We start from the raw sequence: 24,712 nt of genomic DNA, 5'->3' as shown, positions 1-24,712 counted from the left end.
TCTAAACTTTAAAAATATGACAATTTTTTTTTGAAAAGTTCTTATGGCATATTTTTTTGTTTACATTTTTCTGAGTGTTTTTTTCCATATATGTTTTATATTTTATTTGTATACCATATTTTATTTTATTTTATACTGTTTAAGTAGTTAGTTTTAATATGTTTTGAAATTATTTTTATAAAATATTTTATCATTCATATTTTATAAAATATTTTTTACATTATTCTATGAAAAAAAAACAGAGACCTTCATCACCATATTTTTTATTCCCATTTCTTATTCTTTTGTTCTATTTTTTATCTTCTTCAATTAACATTTTCTCCGCAGTAACCGGTTACCACAATCAATTTTTTTTTGTGGTAGTAACTGTATGCCACTGTCAATTTTATTTTAGTGATGTGTGGTAATTGATTACAACTATAAAGATTAGTTTTATTTTTTAAGTGGTGTTATAGTAACTGGTTACAACTATAAAAATAATTTTGATTTTTTTAGTAATATACCATTATCAAAATATCAAATGAATTGTAACTAGTTAGTTAGTGAGATTTGGAAAAAAATGAACTGATATGAAAAAAAAAACTAAATTGACAGTGAAGGTAACTTGTTACAGCTTGTTCTGAAAAAAAAGAATTAGTTGCGATGATAGCTGGTTACTTAGCCAGACATAGGAAAAAATAGGAACTAAACAAAAAATCTAAATTGATCATAATCGTAATTGATTACAACTATGTTTGAAAAAAAAATTCAGATCTAAAAAAAAAAAAGAATCAGTCGCCATGATACTTGGTTTCTTAGTCAGGTGTAAAAACAAAATCAGATCTAAACAAAAGAATCTAAATTAATCGTTATCGTAACTGGTTACAATTAGGTCTAAAAAAAAAATATGAATATAAAGAATCAACTGCCATGATACCTGGTTACTTACACAGATCTGAAAAAAAAAACTAGAAATCAGAACAGATCGTGATAGTAACTGGTTACAGTTAGGTCTACAAGAAAAAAAAATCAAATATAAAGTGCAAAATAAGATTTTAAATGACAAAATTAGATGTGAAAAAGAAGAAGAGCAAAAAAAATAAGAATAAAACCAGATTTGAAGAAAAAAGAGAAGAAGCCAAAGGGCAGAGGTGTGTCACCGTCAGGGGTGGGGGCGGAGGGTTGAGATGAGAGAACCGAATGAGGGAGGAGAGAGGTAGAAAGGAGAAAAGAGAGAACATATATTTCGTGAGGGAGAGAGTGAGAGAGAGTTTTGTGTTATTAAGTTTATGATAATCTATTTTTTATATTTTATGGAATTGTCATATTTTAAACTTTTTTTTCTTCAAAACTTATCATATTTTGTATAATTACTTTTCTCATAAATATAAAAACTATATTTATTTTTCTCATGTTTATATTAACTTCTCTTTTCGATATTCCAATATTATAGCCATCCATCAACCACCGACAAAAGTGACAACTGCTAAAAAAAACTGATATGCCTTGGTGATTATCTATTAACTTTCGAAGACATCATTCTTTTCTTATTATTTACTAGAAACCTCAAAGAAAATGATATTAAATGGATATTTGTGGTAAATACCCCTATTTTTTTTTTTAGTTAATGCACATATACCCCAATTCAAAAATTTTTGATGGCAAAATTCCCAACTGTTACATTTTTGTTACATTCGTTCACTTTTGATGTTAAGTGCCAGCTAGGACAACGTGTCATCAATTTATATGTTCAACTCAAATATTTGTTAACTAAAAAAGAGTAGGGGTTTCACCACAAATAACTCTTAAGTATTTTACATGTTACTCAATAAAGTATTGACACATATATATTTGCTGGTACTTAACAGCTAAAATGACTCATCTGTAACAAAAAAAGTAATAGTTAGGAGTTTGGCAGTAATTTTTTTTTATTGGGGTATATGTGCGTCAACCCAAAAAAACCAGGGGTTTTGACGCAAGTATACCTTTTAATTTTTCAAATAAAAATTGTTACAATTCTCTCAAAAGCAGTGTAAAAAGATCTTCACACGTCAATTTTGACTGTAAAGGCTACGAAAAATGATGCCAATCAATTTTTATATGTATAATCACCTTTCATAATTCTCTTAATCATTTCATTAAATATTATCATTTACATATATATATATATATAGGGTATTGCTTAAGTCGAGACGGTAAAAACGTCTGCACCGGTGGAGACGTTTTTTTTCCACCATTTGATCAAATGAACGGCTTTGATATTCATTAAGCTATATATATATATATGTCAACTTCAATCAATCAATCTCTCTTATATATAACATAACTACCCTTTTTTACAATCAATCAATCAATATCTCTTATATATAATATAACAATTTTTAATATCTCTTATATATAATATAACCATTTTTATGTACCTCGATAGAACTCGATGTACCTCGATGCTCAGCTCGATAGGTCCTTAAAAATCATGATTTTCAAGAAAAAACCATCTGCCTCGATAGGACTCGACAGAACTCGATAGGTCTTGATGCAAATCGATGCAATTGATAGAAATTGCATAACTTTTCACTCGGGTGTCCGTTTGAGGTGATTTTTTTTTTGAATTTGGGTATTTTATTGAGATCTACACGTTTGGGATATGTAAACACACATTTTGGAAGTTAAAAGTTTGAAAACATACCCAACTTTGAAAATATAATGGTATTGTTTTTGAACTTTGGTGTGTTTTCAAGTTTTCAACTTCCCAAATGCATGTGTAAACATATTAGACGTGTAGATCTCAAGAAAATACCCAAATTCAAAAAACAAATCACCTCAAACGGACACCCGAGTGAAAAGTTATGCAATTTCTATCAATTGCATAACTTTTCACTCGGGTGTCCGTTTGAGGTGATTTTTTTTGTTTTGAATTTGGGTATTTTCTTGAGATCTACACGTTTGGGATATGTAAACACACATTTGGGAAGTTAAAAGTTTGAAAACAGACCCAACTTTGAAAATATAATGGTATTGTTTTTGAATTTTGGTGTGTTTTCAAGTTTCCAACTTCCCAAATGCATGTGTAAACATATTAGTCGTGTAGATCTCAAGAAAATACCAAATTAAAAAAAAAACATCTCAAACGGACACCCGAGTGAAAAGTTATGCAATTTCTATCAATTGCATCGATTCCTATCGATTTCTATCGAGTTCTCGATAGAACTCGATAGAAATCGATAGGAATCGATGAAAAGTTATGTAATTGATAGAAATTGCATAACTTTTCACTCGGGTGTTCGTTTGAGGTGATTTTTTTTTTAATTTGGGTATTTTTTTTTGAGATCTACACGTCTAATATGTTTACACATGCATTTGGGAAGTTGAAAACTTGAAAATACACCAAAGTTCAAAAACAATACCATTATATTTTCAAAGTTGGGTCTGTTTTCAAACTTTTAACTTCCCAAATGTGTGTTTACATATCCCAAACGTGTAGATCTCAAGAAAATACCCAAATTCAAAAAAACAATCACCTCAAACGGACACCCGAGTGAAAAGTTATGCAATTGATAGAAATTGCATCGATTTGCATCGATAGGAGAACTCGATAGAAATCGATAGGAATCGATGAAAAGTTATGCAATTGATAGAAATTGCATAATTTTTCACTCGGGTGTCCGTTTGAGGTGATTTTTTTTTTGAATTTGGTTATTTTTTTGAGATCTACACGTCTAATATGTTTACACATGCATTTGGGAAGTTGAAAACTTGAAAACACACCAAAGTTAAAAAACAATACCATTATATTTTCAAAGTTTGGTCTGTTTTCAAACTTTAACTCGATAGAAATCGATAGGAATCGATGCAATTGATAGAAATTGCATAACTTTTCACTCGGGTGTTCGTTTGAGGTGATTTTTTTTTTGAATTTGGGTATTTTTTTGAGATCTGCACGTCTAATATGTTTACACATGCATTTGGGAAGTTGAAAACTTGAAAACACACCAAAGTTAAAAAACAATACCATTATATTTTCAAAGTTGGGTATGTTTTCATACTTTTAACTTCCAAAATGTGTGTTTACATATCCCAAACGTGTAGATCTCAAGAAAATACCCAAATTCAAAAAAAAAATCACCTCAAACGGACACCTGAGTGAAAAATTATGCAATTTCTATCAATTGCATCGATTTGCATCGAGACCTATCGAGTTCTGTCGAGTCTTATCGAGGCAGATGGTTTTTTCTTGAAAATCATGATTTTTAAGGACCTATCGAGCTGAGCATCGAGATAGATCGAGTTCTATCGAGGTACATAAAAATAGTTATATTATATATAAGAGATATTAAAAATTGTTATATTATATATAAGAGATATTGATTGATTGATTGTAAAAAATGGTAGTTATGTTATATATAAGAGAGATTGATTGATTGAAGTTGACATATATATATATATATATAGCTTAATGAATATCAAAGCCGTTCATTTAATCAAATGGTGGAAAAAAAACGTCTCCATCGATACAGATGTTTTTTCCGTCTCCACATAAGAAATTGCTTATATATATATTAATACGAGAAAAGGAATAAAGTAGCCCTCATTATTGTCATCATTACCTTTTTTTGTGTCTTTTTAAAAAAAATTATATATAGTTTTTTTTTATTGTTATACCCATTTTTGGCACAATAATATGACCAATGACATAGCATAGGTACAATGACTAAGTCATAAAATAATTACTTAGTCTGGGTTGTATAGCTGCTCGTATGGGTCTTGGTCACTAACTTGGGAGAGAAGTTGCTCGCTTATGAAGAGTCATCTGTCCTGAAAAAAAATGGGCCTAAGACGGTTTTAATAAATTTGAAAAAAATGGGCCCTTTTGTATATGTAATTTTAAATAAAATTAAACTAATATTTAATAATATAAAATTAAACTAATTTTAAATAAAATAGGCCCTGGATAGGGGTGGGCCCTAGGCACGGGCCTAGCCCGCCTATGCCCAAGGCCAGCCCTGGTCCTGGTCAAATATAACCTTTAAACCATGTAGATATTATGTTTTCTTCATCCTGTTTGTAATTATATCATTATATTCACAAAGTTTATGGGATTTAGCTATAATTGGTAATGATCGAGTAGTTTCCCTAGTTCATGTAACATGAATTCCCACTATAAATGAGGGGATAAAAGACATTAGCATTTTTTAGAGATTATTCCTTGTAGAAAAGTTCTTATAATTTTCTTTGTATTAAAACGTGTCCAGACTCCAGCTACCATATATTTAACTTGAATCGAGTACATTTGACTTAGTGATTGTAGAGTTAATAATGTAGGTCAATTTTTAAAATCAAATCAGTGTAAACCTCTCTTATTTACTTCCAGCATTTAGTATTCTCTAAATTTGTACAATGCATACCTTTTCGATTAATTTAGTAGAATACGATAAAATTTATTCCATATATCAATATAAATGGAACACTAGCTTCAATATATTTTATATTTTTTGTTAATATATATTTGGACGTTTATATCACATAGAAAATCACTTAAAATACCTTGCTATTTGAATATTGTTAGTAAATAAAAGAAACAGACAAGTTCAAATATAAGCCCGCTCTCACTTGTGGGTCAAAATATTATAAAGTTTTTTTTTAATATGAAAACCAATATAAAGTTAAATTGTCCTTTTTCCATATGGGATAAATAAGTGTTATTTATGTACTCATATAATATTAATAGATAATTAACTAGATATTGATATTTATGAGAATTTTCCCCAAGTCGAGTTTGACAATGTCTTAACAGCAACTGGGGGTTAAAATCTACATTTTCTTTGAAAGAACTTAATGTGGTACCATTGATTTAAACACAAGTTCTATAAATCAAGTACTATTCTTGTAATTAATCAATCAAACTCACAGTCACAAACCTTGCCAAAAAAGTCCTAGCGAGTGCCAATCAGCCACCACAGCTATAACCGGCCAAGAAATAGGCCTTGCCTTTCTTTTTCCTCTCTTCTTCCTATTCTAACCCTCCCACAAAAACAAAGAAAAATAACAGAATATCACATATTATACTTATGAAGTTTTTGTTGAGGCCACATTGAAAGTCTCCTATTTGTTCCAGTCGGGTATACAAGTTTCGTTTAGGACTTAACAAGTTACATGTTTAAAAGTGGCACTTATGAGTCTGATTATTATGATACTCTTGATGTTAAATGTCTTAAAATAAATATTATTACTTAGCATCAATCATTTCCTTCTAAATAAAAGTTACTTGTGAAAGCTCTCCCTGCCATTATTTGCCCTTCACGTTGGATAAACAGAATTCGGCATATTCTCTTTGTTTGGAACTCATTGGAAATTAATTGGGTGAAGCATTTTATTTGGCATTTGCATCTTAGCTACACATTTTAGTCATTGACTAATCAATCATTCAATAAACTTATTTTGTGTTTTCTTCATGTCCAGCTTTGTTAGAATCCCGGCCATCAGCAAACCTCATCCAATACTTCCATTATAGAAGATCATGATCTATTAGACTATTGTGTCCACATGGAATAAGTGTAAAAATATTGGACTATTAATAAGAATATGTGTATCTCCACTAATCACCAATTGGTTTTTAGATAGAGCCTCATGATTCTTGTCATGATCTAGTTCTGTACTTTATTAAACTTTCTTTGGTTTATTCCTAGAATTTCTTCTACTTTTTTCAACAAAATTGGTATCGACATTCAAGAATCACTTCTAGGCAATACCATACAATTACAGAGCTGCTCTTACAAAACAAAACACTAGAAAGAAAAGAATCTGATTTTTTTCAAGATGGAAGTTCTTGGTACTAGTCATTGTCAGGATATGTAATTCGTGTTCCTTGAGATGGCTTTCCTTATGGAATTATACTTATAGATTATACCATGAGCTTAACCATTGTTTGTTTAGTAGGAAGTATATGATAGTAGATGAGGTTAATGGCATATAATCTTTAGTTCACTTGTATTTTGGCATTTTGTACGGTCTTGAGTGCACAAAACACCTTGTTTCAGGCAACAATAATGTTAGCATCCTGTACAAAACGCCAAAAAAAATTATTAGTACAATACAAATACAAATACTAATAATAAGAGGCAAAATAAAACAATATGATGCTTATCCCCCAGTAGTTCTTAAACATGTTTTACATATATCAACGTGGCCATTGATAGTTGTTTGCTTTACATTTTATGGTTAGCATTGAAGGCTAAAGAGGGTGGAAGATTAATTTAACTCGAAGGTTATTCAGGTGAATTTAATCCACTCATTTAGTTTCAACATGGATGTTAAGAAGACTAATTTTTAGCCAAAAAAAAAAAAAACAAAACATTTTCACAGAGCAAATATTGATTAACGGATGAGAAGCTTGACTTATGCATCTTCAATGGCAATTAATTATGTGGATCTACAATTAAATTGCAATAGCCAGTGAAAGTAAATCCTCGACTTCAAAACCAGGCAGAGCATTCTAACCTGTTGGAACTTTTGACTTTAGGTTTGAATTATTAAAAATTGAAAAGTGTCCTTTTTGAGTCTCCTCTTTATTGGGAATCCATCTGGTTTTGAATCACTAACTTTGGAGATGTATATTCCCTTAAATATAGATTAGATTCCATATTCTATATAAAAATGTCATATATTTTAATTAAAGTAATATTTTTATTATTGATGTTAATTGTTTTCTACATGATAATTAATTCCAGTCTTAGAAGGTTTAAAATAACTTTTTGGTTAACATTTGTGTTCCCTTCTTATTCTCGTTAATTTTGAAGTTATTTGTATATATCAATTCATGTAGATTATTCTTATCATGTATTTTGTTTGAGATAATATTTAGATTTATATTTGAATTTATGATTTAACTTAGTTCTCAAATTAGTTTTTTTTTTCAATTGCACAAGTGTGGGAAGGGATTGAACCCGGAAGAGAATGTGTGGAACCACTTCAGCTAAGCCTAAGGCCACTCAAATTAGGTAGTTGATAGTCTGAAAATTTGATTTTTTCTACTAATATGTAACAATTTTTTTTTAATTGATTTCTATCGATACCCACTGAAATCTACACAAACCCCATTAAAATCTATGTTAAACACAGTCAAAATCAATCCTAGAACCAAAACAGAAACCAAACTTCAAACCTATAATATAAAATAAAATATAAAACAAGATAAGAATATTTATACCTTGCTTAAGACTACATTGAGATTGTTGCTCAAGGACGACATGATAATAAAGATGAAGAGAATTAGTGATAGGCAACATTCTGTTATAGTTAGCTAACACTGTTAGGCTCTTTTACTTCTTGAAATGATTAGCTGTTATAACAGCCTTTGTAACAAACTTGTTTTGGTAAATCTTTGCCTATACATAAAGTTTTCCCTCTCCGAAGATATGTGATGCTTTTAGCCATCTTCTCTAAGATTTCACTCAAATTCTCAAACATAGAATAGTTATCATAAGCTTGTTCATGGTATCAGACACCACAAACTAACGTCATGGATTCCAACTCTCCTTCCTCACAACGCGATCCTACTTCTACTGATCTTACTCCCACCATTGCTCCTCCGCCTGCCCCTCCGGCGACCTCTGCACCGCTACCTGGTCCTCTGGCGACCTCGACAACTACCTCAATATTACAACTTCCTTAAGCCATTTGGGTGTGCTTGTTTTCCCCATTTGCGCCCATACAACACTCACAAGATGGAGTTCAGATATGAGCAATGCATATTTCTTGGCTATTAACCACAACACAAGTGTTACTTTTGTCAGAATGCAGTAGGTAGGGTGTTTGTAGCTCGAAATGTAGTGTTCAATGAGCAATTTTTCCCAGCTTCTCAACCTCAATCTCCAGCTTAGGTAACATCCTCACAATGCTCAAATTTTCCTACTCCTCAATTTACAACATCATCATTAGAACATCTTTCTAACTCTGTGATGATATCACCTGCTCCTACTGCTCGAGATGTATCTCTCAACGTGCCTGAGCCATATGCACTAAGTCCAACTTAGGAGGTTCCCAGTACAAGTGACAATACACATAATGTCTCACCTGAAGGCCAACCAGCAGCTCCTACACTTCTTGAATTTCAACAGATTCCACTTATTTTTGTTCCTAACATCTCAGTGGCAGCGGTTACTTCAATTCAAGAGCTTCCCCAAGCTATAGTTCCCACCACAACTTCTACATCAACATCTGTAGCTACTACTTCAGATCCTATCAGAACTTACTCAATGATAACTCGTTCTCGCAATGGTATTTACAAGCCAAAAGCTTATCTTGCAACCAAATATCCATTGCCAGAATCACTCTTGCCGTCTGAGCTGAAGTCCACAAAGGCAACTATTCAAGATCCTCAATGGTTTCAGTCTATGAAACATGAATATGACACCTTAACAAGTACAGGAACTGGGTCCTTAGTTCCACCTAAACCTAATATGCATATTATTGGGAATAAATGAGTGTATCGAGTAAAGCTCAAAGCTGATGGCTCTCTTGATAAGTTCAAGTCTTGATTGGTTGCTAAAGGGAATCTACATACATCGGGGATTGATTTTGAGGACACTTTCAGTCCTGTGGTCAAACCAGCAACTGTTAGAACAATTCTCTCTTTAGCAGTCTCTTCTCATTGGGAAGTAAATCAATTGGATGTTAGTAATGCTTTCCTCAATGAGAAACTGAATGAAACAATTTTTATGAGTCAAACACAAGGGTTTGTTGATCTTGAGAGACCCTCTTATGTGTGTAAGTTACACAAGGCCATCTATGATCTCAAGTAAGCACCAAGGGCCTGGAATGAGAAGCTCAAGATTACACTGTTTCGATGGGGTTTTAAGCTTCAAAAACTGATACTTCCTTATTTGTCTATGGATCTGGTTTGAACATTGTTATCATGCTTGTCTACGTGGATGCCATACTTATTACTGGTCCTAATACACGATTGATCTCAAGACTCATTTCTGATCAAAATCACTCCTTTTCTCTCAAAGAGTTGGGGCAGGTACACTACTTTCTTGGAGCAGAGATTCATCGATCTCATGAAGGGATGTACTTATCACAAAGCAGGTACATCACAAATCTCTTAGTTAAACTACACTTAGATGGTGCAAAGAGTTTTTCTAGTTCTACAAGTACATCTCATAAATTAGCTCTCACTGAGGGTACTCCTCTAGACGACAAGACTGTTGGGAAAAATTACGCGAATTTTGTTATGAATCAGATTAGTGAGAATAAAAATAATAGCGGAAATAACACACACACAAATATGATAACAAATTTGGGTAGGTGTCTAAATCTGCTACAAATATTTTACTGAAATTGAGAAACAAAAATACACAGTGTTTACAACACTCCTCACAACCCACACCCCAATTATACCCAAGATTTTTTTTTCTCACAAAAATTCTCTCAAAAGTTTTTATCTCTCTAAGCTTTTCTTCTTTTTGTTTTGGGATATTTGAGAATGAATACATAAAACTAATTTATAGGTTTTTCTAAACCATATAAACCACACATTTTTTTTAGTCGTCCTATATATACTAATTAATATAAGCCTTTCCTTATTTTAGTAAAGCTATATTAATAACTCTTAATATAGGAATATCTAAATATAGTATTCATTTTCTTAACAATCTCCCACTTGAAGACTGATTTCAATCTGTCTTCACACTTTACTCTATGCAGCAGAGCTTTTCGTTCTTATTACTCTTACAGGCCAACTAAAGTTGAACACAACTTCAGTTTCTCAATCGTCATCGTCTTTGTCAACATATCTGCTGGATTCTTACTTCCTTGGATCTTCTCCAGTATTAACACTTCATCTTCCAATAAAGATCTAATGAAATGATAACGAAGTCCAATATGCTTGGTTCTAGAATGAAATGCTGAATTCTTTGCCAGGTGGATCGCACTCTGACTATCACTATGCAAAACATTATTCTCTTGCTTGAATCCTAGCTCAGTTAACAAACCTTGAAGCCATATCATCTCTTTACTGGCTTCAGTCACTGCTACATACTCAGCCTCTGTAGTAGATAAAGCTACAATCTTTTGCATTTGAGACATCCAACTAACAGCTGTATTTCCAACAATGAATATATAACTTGTGGTGCTTTTCCGGTGATCGACTTCACCTCCAAAGTCTGCATCTACATAGCCTTGTAATTTTAATTTACCTTTTCCAAAGTACAAACACTTATCTGTGGTGCCTCGTAGATACCTCAAAATCCACTTCACTGCTTCCCAGTGAGCTTTTCCTGGATTCGACATAAACCTGCTAACAACTCCCACTGCATGTCCAATATCTGGTCTTGTACAAACCATCGCATACATCAAACTCCCAATAGCTGAGGCATAAGGAATCTTAGCCATGAAATCTTTGGCTTCCTCTGTCTCAGGGGACTGACCCTTGGATAGGAGAAAATGACTTGCCAACGCTGTACTGACTGGCTTGGCATCGCTCATGTTGAACCTCTGCAAAACACGTTTGATGTACTCTGACTGAGATAACTGCAAAATCCCTCTATGCTTATCTCTTGTGATTTGCATTCCAAGAATCTTCTTTGCTGGACCTAAGTCCTTCATGTCAAACTCTTTTGACAATTGCTGCTTCAACCTTCTGATATCATCCATATCTGGACCTACTACTAACATATCATCAACATAAAGTAGCAAAATGATATAACTGGACCTATATCTTTTGAAATAGCAGCAGTGGTCAACGTTGCACTTCTGGAAGCCTTCCTTGTGCATAAAACCGTCAAACTTTTTGTACCACTGCCTTGGGGCTTGTTTTAGGCCATACAAACTCTTCTTAAGTTTGCATACCATGTTCTTCTTCCCATTCTCTGAAAAACCTTCTGGTTGATGCATGTATATCTCCTCATCCAAGTCTCCATGAAGAAATGCGGTCTTCATGTCTAACTGTTCAAGATGAAGATCTTCAATGGCAACAATACTCAACACTGATCTAATAGTATTGAGCTTTACAACAGGAGCAAAAATCTCAGTATAGTCAACTCCTTCCTTCTGCTGAAATCCTTTGACTACTAATCGGGCTTTATATCTCTTAGAGCCATCATGCTCTTTTTTCACCCGATACACCCATTTGTTGTGAAGTGCCTTCTTACCCACGGGTAACTCAGCTAGTTCCCATGTCTGGTTGAAAATCAAAGACTGCATCTCGTCTTTCATGGCAAGCTCCCACTTGCTTGCATCACTAGTCTGACATGCTTCATCATAGCATTCAGGCTCTCCTTCATCAGTCAACAACAAATAGTTCATATATCTCCTATTAGGCACATGAGGTCGAGAATACCTTCTCAATACAGGAGCTGGAGTAGGAGGTAACGTTGCGTCAGACTGTTGCGTACCGCTTTGTCCAACAAGCTCCTTTTGCTGATGACTTGTCTCAATTGACTCTGTCACAGAACTATCAGGGACATAATCTACATCTGCAAATATTGGCTTACTATGTCTTGAATCGTTGGCGTCAATTTTCTATCTATCCTTGTACATCACTCTTTCGTTGAAAATCACATCTCTACTACGAATCACCTTTTTGTTTTCATCATCCCAAATACGGTAGCCAAACTCATCCTCGCCATAGCCGATGAATGTGCATTTCTTAGATTTGGGATCAAGCTTATTCCTCCCTTGATCACTAATATGCACATAAGCTACACAACCGAAAACTTTTAGATGTGATAGGTTTATCTCTTTCTCGCTCCATACCTCTTCTGGTATTCTGTACTCTAATGGACTCGATGGACCTCGATTGATCAAGTAAGTTGCTGTGTTGACTGCTTCCGCCCAGAACTGCTTCGGTAAACCTGACTGTATACGAATGCTTCTGGCTCTTTCTGTCAATGTTCGATTCATGCGTTCAGCAACTCCATTGTGTTGAGGTGTACGTGGCACGGTTCTCTCCATTCTGATTCCGTGCTCATAACAAAACTTCTTGAATATGTTGTCTTCATATTCACCACCATTGTCAGTTCTGAGCTTTTTAATCTTCAGACCTGTCTCATTTTCAACCATAGCTTTCCATCTCTTGAAAGCCTCAAACACTTCAGACTTATGCTTCGTAAAGTAAACCCATACCTTCCGAGAGTGATCATCGATAAAAGTCACGAAGTAGTGTTTCCCACCAATGGATGATGTAGTCGTTGGTCCCCAAACATCAGAGTGAACAAGCTCTAATCTTTCCTTCTTTGGGGTTCTACTACTTGTCTGAAAGCTTACCCTCTTCTGCTTTCCAAGTATGCATTCTTCGCACATGTCTATCTCAACTGATCGTAGACCTGGGAGTTTTCCCTTCGAATGCATGAGTTTCATCCCTTTCTCACTCATGTGGCCAAGTCTCTGGTGCCACATATTGGAATTTTCATTCCCTATTGCAACTAAAATTGAATAGCACCCACCTGCTGTCATCTAAAGTGTGCCGCTCTTCTTGCCATGAGCAACTGTCATTGCACCCTTTGAAATCTTCCAATTATCACCTTGGAATTTTGTAGTGTAGCCTTCACTAGCCAACTGCCCTACTGAGATCAAGTTTTTTCTTAGGTTGGGAATATGTCTGACATCCTTCAACTCCCAAACAGACCCATTTAACTTAATCTTCACTACACCTTTACCAACAATATCACAAGGTTGGTCATCACCAAGGTATACCTTTCCAAGGTTTCCAGAGACATACCTCTCAAAGAATTCTTTCTTTGAAGTAGCGTGGAATGATGCTCTAGAGTCTAACACCCAAGATTCTTCCTTGCTCTCTAGAGAGCATATCAACGCTTCATCACCCTTTGAGGTAGAAGTAACATTTGCTTCTGCCTTCCCATCTTGGCTTTTCGGTGCACTCTTGCACTGATTTTTGTAGTGTCCAATCTTACCGCAATTCCAACACTCGATGGTCTTCGAGCTCTGGGAATTATTGGGATTCCTAGATTTGGACCTCCTATCTCTGGATTTACCTCGATAGTTCGATCTTCCATGGCCATTCCCTTTAGTTGAATTTCTCCCTCTTGACTCTGTATGTAATACTGAAGAGGTTGATGATTCACCCGACTCTCTCCGTCGGATCTCTTCACTGAGAACTAGATCACAAACATCGTCAAATTTTAACTTATTACTTCCCGATGAGCTACTCACAGCTGTGACTATAACATTCCAGCTGTCTGGTAAAGAAGACAAAAGTATTAATGCTCGTACTTCTTCATCAAACTCAATTCCAACTGAACTCAATTGGGTTGTGACGGTGTTGAGTTCATTTAGATGTTGAGCTACCGATGAGCCTTCCGTCATCCGCAAATTGAATAATCGCCTCATCAAATGAACTTTGTTTGAGGCTGATGGCTTCTCATACATATTAGAGAGTGCTGCCATAAGACCCGCTGTGGTCTTTTCCTTTGCTATATTGAAAGCAACATTGCGAGACAACGTCAATCGAATAACTCCGAGGGCTTGTCTATCGAGAAGATTCCATTCTTCATCTTTCATACCCTCTGGCTTCTTTTCTGAGAGAGGTTGATAAAGCTTTTTCTGGTATAAGTAGTCTTCGATCTGCATTTTCCAAAATCTGAAATCTGTACCATCGAATTTCTCAAGTTTCACCTTTCCTTCGTCTGCTGCCATCGCTCCCACTCAAATCTGACTTCCGGATAGAATTTCTAACCACGGCTCTGATACCAGTTGTTGGGAAAAATTACGCGAATTTTGTTATGAATCAGATTAGTGAGAATAAAAATAATAGCGGAAATAACACACACACACACACACACACAAATATGATAACAAATTTGGGTAGGTGTCTAAATCTGCTGCAAATATTTTACTGAAACTGAGAAACAAAAATACACAGTGTTTACAACACTCCTCACAACCCACACCCCAATTATACCCAAGAATTTTTTTTCTCACAAAAATTCTCTCAAAAGTTTTTCTCTCTCTAAGCTTTTCTTCTTTTTGTTTTGGGATATTTGAGAATGAATACATAAAACTAATTTATAGGTTTTTCTAAACCATATAAACCACACATTTTTTTTAGTCGTCCTATACATACTAATTAATATAAGCCTTTCCTTATTTTAGTAAAGTTATATTAATAATTCTTAATATAGGAATATTTAAATATAGTATTCATTTTCTTAACAAAGACATTGTACATAAGTACTTTAGGTGCACTTCAGTATCTTACATTGACTAGGCCTGATGTTGTATTTATCATCAACAAACTTAGTCAATTCATCCATGCACCTACAATAGTGCACTGGGAAGCTTGCAAATGGTTGTTAAGCTATCTCAAAGGAACCATTTCTGAAGGGCTTATTCTTCGACCAGCTACTCGTATGTCACTTGAAGCATACTCTGACGCGGATTGGGCCAGTTGTTTAGATGATCTTCGTTCCACTGGAGGATATGTTGTGTACTTGGGAGGCAATCTAATTTCTTGGTCAGCTAAAAAGCAACAGGTTGTTGCCAGGTCCAGCACTGAGAGTTAATTCAGGGCATTGGCCATTGTTGCTGCTGAAATTAAATGTCACATGTCCCTACTTGGAGAGCTTCAAATTCAACTTGCTGTGCCTCCTATCATCTGGGGTGCAACCAAGGAGCTGCTGCTCTGGCTGCAAATCTTGTTTTCCATGCCAGGTGTAAACATATAGAGATTGACCAAAATTTTGTAAGGGTTCAAATTCTTAGAAAAGAGCTGTTAGTGCGCTATGTCCCCTCTTGATCAGGTTGTTGATAACTCTACAAAATAGAGTTATTTTACCACTTTTTATGTGCTAATTATTGCTTAATTCTTGAGTTTTTAATTGATTTATTAAGTTTTAAATTAATTTTGATTTTATTGGGTTTATTTTGATTTTATATATTTTTTTGTGTTTTTATAGTTATTTTGTTGTAAAATGTTGTAGTTAATTATTTGAATTATTGTTGTTTAATTTGATGTAAAAAATATTGTATTATTGAACTTAAATGTTAAATATAAATTAAGTTATAATTAATATTTTCAAAGAATTAACTTGATTTATTTTATAGTTGAAAATATTTTATTATGATTTATTTTATATTTATCTTGTAGGGAATTTATTGCATTTTTGTCCTTGAAAAGTAAGGAAAATGTGCCATTTTCAAGGAAAAGAAAGGAGAAAAAATGGCAAATCTGAAAACTAAAGGCCCACGGTCCTTCAGCAGCCTGAGCCCACCAAGCATCCCCTGGCCCACGCCACCGGCTCCCTGCCTTCTTCGGGCCCAGTCCCACCAACCAGGCCCAACTGCCCCAGCCTTCACCTAGCTCGCCTGCCAGCCCACCGTGGGCACGCATGAAACCTTTGCCCAGTTCGGCCTAGCACTCCACCAAGCCCCTTCCCAGCCTTCAACCCCCTTGCATCCCACGGGCCGCCTGCCACCAACAGCCAACAAGCGACCCTTTTTTCCCTTGAGCCCAACAAATGCATCAATGTTCCCTTGTCCTTTTTTTTGTCCAAAATTACCATTTCTTTTACCCAACTTATCTACACATTTTCACTAAAAAATTCATCATGACACACTAAAATTTACCTCTACTTGCCATACCTACTTTGTTTAATTAATTTAAGTTGATTATTTTAATGCTATCATTTTTGCTATAAATAGGGAATTTTCAAGACCATTTAGGTGTGCTTATTTTAGGAGGGTTACACTACAAAAATTCCTACACTTTCAAGACCACTCCATTCTCTTCATCTTTTTATTCTTTTTGGTCATTTTTTTCTATGACTTTTTAAAGGAAAAATTTGGGGGTTCCTCCTCCAAATTTTCCTATTTATGTTTGTAATTTTTTTGTTTGTAATTTCTATTCTAGTTATGAGTTTCTAATCTTTTTAAGATTATTAAGGTGATGATGAAATAATATGTAACTAGATAGTATTTATGTTGTATGTTGATTTCCCATTTTGTGCAATAAAGTTTATGGATTTTCTTCTTCAAATATTTTCTTTCATCTTAAATATCTTGTATTTTTTATTGTTAGAACATATTTACACTTTGTTCTTCATTAGTGCAAAATCATAATATTCTTTGATTAAGGTGTGCCATTATTTTGTGCACATCAAATGCTTAGAACAAAAATATTATGTTTTGCCTTATAAATAATATTCATTGATTTATTTGTTATTTCATTAGATTGATTTACATTAAATACTTTGAAATTATAATTTTAAAAGTAAAGATAAATCCTACAATTATATAATAATTTGTGCTTAAATAGAATATCTAATTTGAATAAATGATAGTTGATTAATTTATGCTATTAATGAAATTTGGGAATTAACGTACTTATAAATATTATTGAACTTATATTTTGTGGATTCTAATACCTTAATAATCTTCTTTTACTATCTTTATTTCTACTATTAATTTATTTTTATATATTGTCTTTAATTTCTTTTTTATTATCTTTTATTATTATTTTTATACAAGAATCTCATCAATCTTTGGAGCTAGGTTAGAATTTATTAATTTTGATTTAAAATAGTTTTCTTTTTATTTTAGACAACTCCTTTGGGTTCAACATCCTTGCTTACACGATCACTATTCTATATGAACGATTCCTGCGCTTGCGAGTTATAAATTTTTAAAACATACCCGTTTTGGGTCCACCAGTTGTAGACATACTTACCAAGAGTTTACCTCTTCATCGTTTTCAGTACTTGAAGAACAAACTCAAAGTGGTTTTTACCCCTTTTCATTTGAGGGGGGTGATAGGCAACATTCTGTTATAGTCAGTAAGGGGTGATAGGTGTGGCGTGCTGCCCCTTTGGCACACCCACATGGGGCCATTTTGTAAGTGAGTATGCCTTGGTGCTTGATCATTAGTCAAGTCATGCACCAAGCAACCTAATGGGGTAGGGTAGTGGCAATTTTGTAATTATGCATATGTCTCCCAGACAAAAATCATATATGTTACTGGGAAGACCTTGTATCCCTAGAAAGCTCCTTAGGGGGAGGTGACCTGGTGACTTAGGGAAGCACCATGGACACCAGCAGATAGGGGCCAAAACTGTGTACTCCCTTGCCCTATCAAGGCTATATATTAATAGGACGATGTTTATCCATACTTGCCCTTGTATGCTTCCTTGTTGCCTATATGTTTACTTGTTTGTCATCTTCGTTGGGCCATCGCGTGCCACTTGCCTTGTTGTGTGCTTTGTGTTGTGTGGACGTTCCAATGAATGCCTTGCTTTGTGCTTGCTCATACTTCGTTATTGCCCGTTGCATGTCCGAGATGTGTTTGTGGCTAACCACTGAGTTTGTTTGCCCGCAGGTGTGTGTTGTAGGCTGACTTGCTAGCTTGAAGTGTCTAAAAGTGCCGCACGTTCCGTCTACTTGGAGTCCCCAAATAGCCGGCCCGTGACAGTTGGTATCAGAGCCAAGTTAGAGAAAGCTTGGCAAAACACACTAATGGTGAGCAACACTCAAAGGATCGAAGCACTTGAGAAGCGTGTGGGGGAATTAGATGGCTTAGACGAAAGGGTCAGGGATCTTTCCTCTACAAGTCATAACTCTGGATTGTCAGATGTAAGTAATCACATAGCTGCGCTAGAGAAGGAAAACGATGTTCTGCTATCAAGAATAATCGCATTGGAGCAAAGAAACACTCCAACAAGTACTTATGTTTCCCCTCGGTGGGAAGAGCGCATTGCGGCGGTGGAGCACATGCTGAAGGAACAATAAGTTTCCATAAATGACACTACGGAAGACTGCAGGGAGGCAGTTGGCGTGCTCAGAGAAGAAATGACCGAGCTAACTGCAAAGGTAAACCTAACCATGCGAGCGGTTAGGAATGCACCTGCAACGGGGCCGATAGGTATGGAATATGGCCGAGTTAAAGCGCATGAGCTGAGGCCCTATAATGGGGCTAGAGACGCAAAGGACTTGGAAAATTTTCTCTTCGACATGGAACACTATTTTAGAGTCATGCGGGCCGATTCTGAAGAAGGAAAGGTCGCCATGGCTACCATGTGTTAGGAAAAATTGTTTTTCCTCAATGGAAATGATAATAATATGTTACAACTCTATGCAAAGTATTACAATAGACAAGGATTGATTAAATAAAGTGTTACAACTCTATAATTGAAAATACAAATAAAATAAAGGAAATGAAGAAGATGATGAAGAAGAAGAGAATAGTAAAATACAACTCTAAGCAAAATGTTACAAATAAATTAAAGTGTTTGAAACAAAAGAAAAGAAAAGATTACAACTCTTCAACAAGAAATACAAGTAATAGGAACAAGAGAATAAGAAGAAAACAATACAATAGAAAGAAGAACAGAAATACAAGAAACTCTTACTTACACAACCTAAGTGAAGAGGGTTGGGGATCACCAACTTGAACAAGGTTTAAAACCTTTGTCCAAAAGCTTATTTCCCCCTAACTCAAGCACTAAGGGATCTCTCTCAGATATTGGAAAAGCTTTCTGGAATTATCAAGCCTCAAGGTGTTTCTAGCCAAGTGGTCTAATTGATAGAAATGTTGTGTCTTTCAAGTGAGTTGCAGGCTTCTATTTATAGAGTTTAGAGACACCCTTTGAATTTCAAATTCCACCAACCCCCATGGCTGTTACCAATATTTAATTGGATTAATATGGAATTAAAAAAGAGATTTGGGAGTTATTTGGGTTTTTTGAGCCGTTCAACAAAGATTGAAAAAACTGAAAATTGGCTAGTTTTTGGCCTGTGGCCGCGGCCAGAGACATTAGTGGCCGCGGCCACTGGTCTCTGTCCCACAGGCCGCGGCCACCAACATTCAGTGGCCGTGGCCACCGACCAATTTTAGCACTTAAAAATGTGTTGTTTTTCCAAACGGTTCCAAACCCTCCCAAATGATTTTGTAACTCCCAAAACACATTATTGGGGTTAAAATCATATCTCTAACAGCCATATTACATATGGCTTTATGAAATTCATCTCAATATTGTGTAACAACAATTTTACACAATAAAGGGTAATATTTGGAAGTTATAAATTTGTAACACCAAATATGTTACATTATTTGGATATATCTCATATATCTAAATATTGTAACTCTCTATTATATGTTACAATATGTGACACACTTTGTCACATTTATTTAATCTAAAACATTATATTATAATATAATATAATATTACATTATATTATAAAATAATATAACACCATGAACTTGTCTGGGGATGCCAAGGTGTGGTGGAGGACAAAGTATGACGACATCGAGAATGGTAGATGCACCATCATATCTTGGGGAGACTTGAAGAGAGAACTGAAGACGCAATTTCTGCCAGAAAATGTTGCCTACATGGCTCGACGCCAGTTGAGAGAGCTTAAACAAGTCGGGACAGTCCGAGAATATGTGAAGAAGTTTTCGGGACTAATGCTCGATATAAAGGACATGTCTGAAGTAGACAGGCTCTTCTGCTTCCTCGAGGGATTGAAACCGTGGGCCAAGCAAGAACTTCAGAGACATCGTGTGTCTGACCTAGCCACCGCTCAAGCTGTTGCTGAACGCTGGACAGACTACACTCCGAAGAGAAGCCTACCGAAGAGGGCTACCCCTCCAACCAGCTCAAGTAGCGCTGGGAGTAAGAAGTCTGGGAAGTCATGGCAGGGCAAGAATGGGGGAGAGAAGAGGACAGCAGAGTCCAGTTCTTCTAGCGGTACAGATGCTGCTGCAAGGAGGAAGTCACTAGCTTGTTGGCTCTACAAAGGACCACATAAGTTGGTAGTTTGCCCTTACAGGGGCAAGTTGAATGCCCTCATTGGCCAAGAAGAACAACGCAAAGGAGAAGAGGAGGATGAAGAGTACGCGCACATGGGCACTGTTTGCCTGTTGAATGCTCTCAAGAATCACGACGAAAAAGGGAAGAAGACCTTGGGGAAGGGGCTAATGATCGTGGATGCCACCATCAACGACAAACCGGCCAAGAGCGTGATGATTGCTATTGGCGCTACCCACAACTTCATCTCAGAACTCGAAGCCAAGCGACTGGGACTGAAATTGGAGAAAGATGTAGGCCGCATGAAAGCGGTCAACTCGAAGGCCTTGGCCACAACTGGAGTGGCTAAGGGCGTAAAAGTTAAGATTAACACGTGGGAGGGGTAGACTGACTTAGTGGTGATCCATATGGACGACTTTGATGTAGTTTTGGGAATGGACTTCTTAACCGAGAAAGGTGCCATCCTAATTCCTGCCACTGTGAGTTTGCTCATAATGGGAGAGACTCCTTCAATGGTGCCTGCAAAGGTGAAACCACCCCCTGGTGTGAAGCTTTTATCAGCTTTACAGTTCATGAAGGGTGTGAAGAAGCAGGAGCCCACTTATGTAGCGGTACCTACCGTGTTCAAAGAAACAGTGGAAAAGATTGTTCCACTAGAAATTACGATGGTCTTGAAGATGTATGGGGACGTGATGCCAGATAAACTCCCCAAAGCCTTGCCACTAAGAAGGGGGATTGATCACCAGATAGAGCTGGTGCTGGGAGCGAAACCTCCAACAAAAGCGCCTTACAGAATGGCACCCCCTGAGCTAGAAGAGTTGAGGAAACAACTAAAGGAGTTATTGGAGGCAGTCTTCATCAGACCGTCGAAGGCGCCATTTGGCGCACCTGTGCTATTCCAGAAGAAACACGATGGGAGCTTGAGACTGTGCATTGATTATAGGGCTCTCAACAAGGTGACAGTTCACAACACCTACCCCATCCCTCTGATCGTTGATTTGTTCGACCAGCTAAGTGGAGCCAAATATTTCACAAAGTTGGACTTGAGATCGGGCTATTATCAGGTGAGGATCGCAGATGGGGATGAACCAAAGACAACGTGCATTACTCGATATGGAGCATTTGAGTTTCGAGTAATGTCGTTTGGGTTGACAAATGCACCTGCCACTTTCTGCACACTGATGAACCAAGTATTCCCAAGTATCTAGATAAGTTCGTGGTGGTGTACTTGGATGATATTGTGGTTTATAGCGCCACGATTGAAGAGCATCAAGAACACTTGGCTCAAGTGTTTCAGAAGTTGAGAGAGAACCAGCTATATACGAAGCGTGAGAAATGCTAATTTGCACAGGAGAGCATCAAGTTCCTAGGCCACGTTGTGTAACGTGGCCGAATTCGTATGGGTCTGGAGAAGGTGAGGGCAATCCAAGAATGGAAAGCCCTAAAAACCGTGAAAGAACTTTCCTCTTTCTTGGGCCTAGCTAACTACTATGGGAGATTTGTGGACGGCTACTCAAGAAGAGCGACACCCTTGACCGAGCTGCTGAAAAAGGGTGTGACTTGGGCGTGGACTGACAAGTGTGCTGAAGCATTCAGGAGTTTGAAGGAAGCCATGATGAAGGATCCTGTTCTTGCCTTGCCAGATGTTAGCAAGCCTTTCAAAGTACAGACAGATGCATCAGATTATGCTTTAGGAGGGGTACTGGTACAAGAAGAGCACCCGGTAGCATATGAGAGTCGCAAGTTGTCTGAAGCTGAGAGGAGGTATACTGCCTAGGAGAAGGAACTCCTTGCGGTTATCCATTGCTTGTGAGTGTGGAGACATTACTTGCTGGGGTCAAAGTTTGTGGTGAAGACGAATAATGCAGTGGTTAGTCATTTCCTTACACATCCAAAACTGATCCCTAAGCAGGCTCGATGGCAGGAGTTCGTGGCGGAATTCGACTTCCGTTTTGAGCACAAGGCAGGACGCTTGAACCAGGCAGTTGATGCCTTGAGTCGCAAAGCTGAATTGGCAACTCTAAAGATCTTGGCTAGTTTTCCGGCTAGCGTGGTGAACACTCCACTCAAGGAGCGCATCAAAGAAAACCTGGAGAAAGACCCGGTTGTCAGAACCATCCTGAAGTTCGTGAAAGAAGGCAAGACTCGCCAGTTGTGGGTAGAGAATGATCTTCTGTGGGCCAAAGGGGGCCGCTTGTATGTTTCGAAAGCTGGATATTTGCGGAAGACATTTCTAAGCGAGCGTCATGACACCTTGTGGGCAGGGTATCCAGGGTGGCAAAGAACACATGCCCTTTTGAAGTGGGGATACTACTGGCCACAAATGTGAGATGATGTAGTGGAGTACACCAAGACCTGTCTCGTCTGTCAGCAAGACAAGGTCGAAAGGAACAAGACACATGGGTTGTTGGAACCGTTGCGAGTCCCAAGCCGACCATGAGAGAGTGTGTCGCTTGAATTTATAACCAGCCTACTGAAGACAGGGGATTTAAGTGTGATCTTGGTGGTCGTGGACAGATTCTCGAAGTGTGCAACATTCATCCCGGTGTCGAAGTACTGTTCGGCAGAGGAGACAACACGACAATTCTTCAAGCATATTGTCAAATATTGGGGAGTGCCCCAGAACATTATTAGTGATCGAGATGGAAGATTCACTGGGACCTTTTGGTCCGAACTATTCAGTCTCTTGGGGTCACAATTGAACATATCCTCGAGCTACCATCCACAAAAAGATTCAACGGGATGTTGTAGGAGTACTTGCGCCACTTTGTCAATGCCAATCAGAAGAATTGGTCGCAACTACTCGATGTAGCTCAATTTTGCTTCAACTCTTAAAAGAGTTCTTCATCGAATAAGAGCCCTTTTGAAGTTGTTAATGGACAGCAGTCACTATTTCCCCACACAGTGGACGAATACTGCGGTCGGAACCCGCGAGCCTTTCACTTCACAAAATACTAGAAGAAAAAGACAGAGATTGCCCGAGCTTATTTAGAAAAAGCATCAAGAAGAATGAAGAAGTGGGCAGATCAGAAGTGCAGACCACTGGAGTTCAAAGCCGGTGACTTAGTGTTAATCAAGCTGATGCCCGAACAGTTGAGATTCTGAGGGGACAAAGACATCAGACTCGTTCGCAAGTACGAGGGTCCGGTCTCAATCATCTCAAAAGTTGGCCTAACTTCCTACAAAGTCGACCTACCAGCATGGATGAAGATACACCCGGTCCTTCACGTCAACAACTTGAAGCTGTATCATGAAGATCCAACAAATCCAGAGCGCAACCAGTCAACCAGAGGAGGAGTCATCATTCAGCCAAGGAGCAAGCATCAACCTGAAGAAATCTTGGCGGATAGGACAGTCACCACTGATCGTAAAAAGCATAAGGAGTATCTGGTAAAATGGAAGGGGCTCGCAGATGACGAGATCAGCTGGGAGATGGCAGAAGACTTGAAGAAGCTCACGCAGAAGATTGAAGATCTACAAGCTACTTCGTCGAGGACACCGAAGAATTGAGTGGGGGAGAGTGTGGCGTGCTGCCCCTTTGGCACACCCACATAGGGCCATTTTGTAAGTGAGCATGCCTTGGTGCTTGATCATTAGTCAAGTCTTGCACCAAGCAACCTCATAGGGTAGGGTAGTGGCAATTTTGTAATTATGCATATGTCTCCCAGACAAAAATCATATATATTACTGGGAAGACCTTGTATTCCTAGAAGGCTCCTTAGGGGGAGGTGACCTGGTGACTTAGGGAAGCACCATGGCCACTAGCAGATAGGGGCCAAAGCTGTGTACTCCCTTGCCCTATCAAGACTATATATTAATAAAATGATGTTTATCCATACTTGCCCTTGTATGCTTCCTTGTTGCCTATATGTTTACTTGTTTGTCATATTCGTTGGGCCATCGCTTGCCACTTGCCTTGTTGTGTGCTTTGTGTTGTGTGGACGTTCCAATGAATGCCTTGCTTTGTACTTGATCATACT

This window comes from Humulus lupulus, chromosome 8, assembly GCF_963169125.1.
Source record: "Humulus lupulus chromosome 8, drHumLupu1.1, whole genome shotgun sequence".
NCBI classification, from domain to species: Eukaryota; Viridiplantae; Streptophyta; class Magnoliopsida; order Rosales; family Cannabaceae; genus Humulus; species Humulus lupulus.
Note: the sequence above shows the minus strand (reverse complement) of the source record.